Consider the following 1799-nt stretch of genomic DNA (forward strand, 5'->3'; position numbering starts at 1 on the left):
CTGCCCACATACCTGGCATTTGTAGTGATCTCTGCAGTGTGGATACTTGGATTTACAAAGTTCAATTCTGGTTGTTTACTTCATCTCAAAGGCTACTGTTCAGAGTCATGCTATGTTGAGCAAGGAGAAAGCACTTTCCCATCATTCTTAGGACCTCTCTTGAGTGTGAAGGTTCTGGTGCTAAATGAAAAGATGGAGCTGAAAGATCACCAAAATAGTTACACTCTTAAGGACTTTCTCTGAAGGGAACTGCTCATGTACCCAAAGTAGGAGCATCTTCTGGAGACTCTCCCACATCTACTGAACACATAAGGTCTTGCTCCAGTGTTTTGTCCCTTGTGTGCATAATGAGGCTGAATTTGCCATCAAAGAATTTCCCACATTCACTTCACCCCTAGGCATATCTCAGCTCAGACCAGCTACATTTCAAGTGCTCATATTCATATGTGGCTGGTGCCAACCATATTGGACAACACAATTCTTCTAGACATTTAACTCAGCCCATTGCTTTGATATGAACTTCCTTGTGTTGAATAAAGTGGGTACTAGTGTTGAAGGTTTTCCCATACTCATTGGACACATAGGCCTGGCTCCACTGTGAAGGCTCTTATGTGTTCTAAGGAAAGTACTGTAATGTAAGCATTTCCCACATTCATCACACTTAAAAATCCTTTCTCCAGTGTGCATCCTCTGGTGGTCAAGAAATACACATGAATGGTAAAAGCCTTTTCCACATCTGTCACAAGAATAAGTCTTTACTTCACTGTGAATTTTCTGGTGCTGAGTAAGTGCATTTTTGCGGACCAAAATTTTCTTACATTCACTGCACTCATGAGGTTTTACTCCAGTGTGAATTTTCTGGTGTGAATAAGATAGTAATTTCTGCAAAATATTTCTCACATTCTGCACACTGATAAGGCATGAATATCCCCTTGTGACGTTTCAGGTGTACTTTGAGGCTGGTGCTGTATTAAAAGCATTTCCCACAATTAGTGCACCAATAAATTACGATGCTGTGAAATTTTTTGTGTAACATAAAGTCAGAGTGGTTGCTGAAGGATTTGCCACATTCGCTACACTGATAAAGGCTATTTTTCCATCTGGCTAGTCTGCTTCTGACCACATGTGTCTTTGTGGCTAAAAATTTGCCCGCATTCACTGCACCTGTATCCAATTTATTCAGTGTGAAAGGGCTCCTCACACTCAGTCCTAAAGTATGGCTTCTCCCCCATGGTGTTGGCCAAGTCCAGAGCTGGCCGAGAAAAATGAAGGCATTCTCTGACACGTGGCATCTGCTGCTCATAACAAATTCGTCCTGGCCCTTTTTCATTCTACCGGATGTCTCTTCACTCTGCTGCCTTGGGATTTGCTCAAGGTTTACACTGAAGGCTCGCCCACTTGACTTACATGGATATGACTGCTGCCCCAGGGATGTTCCCTGCTGCCCAGCCAGATGCAAAATGTCTTTCAAGATCGGGTCACAGGTCACATTGGTGGCTCTTTTGGATGGAAGGACCCACCCTGAGAGTCCTCACCTGTGACACTCGAAAGCAACACCTCTCTTAGAAGATCTGTTTTTATCCCCTACTTGATCCCCACTACCAGGGCCAGAGCTCCCTTGTATCATCTTTGTCTTGGCTGGAGCTATGTCTACCTTGTCAGGAACACTGGGTTGTCTTTGAGGCCCAGGTTGCATAATTATAAGATTTATTCAAATTGCAAATTCCATAGTGGTTGTACCAGTCTACATTCTTACCAGCAGTGAATGAGGGTTCCCTTTTTTCCATAACCTTTCCAAC

Source organism: Myotis davidii, unplaced genomic scaffold (genome assembly GCF_000327345.1).
Source record: "Myotis davidii unplaced genomic scaffold, ASM32734v1 scaffold1670, whole genome shotgun sequence".
In the NCBI taxonomy this organism is placed as follows: Eukaryota; Metazoa; Chordata; class Mammalia; order Chiroptera; family Vespertilionidae; genus Myotis; species Myotis davidii.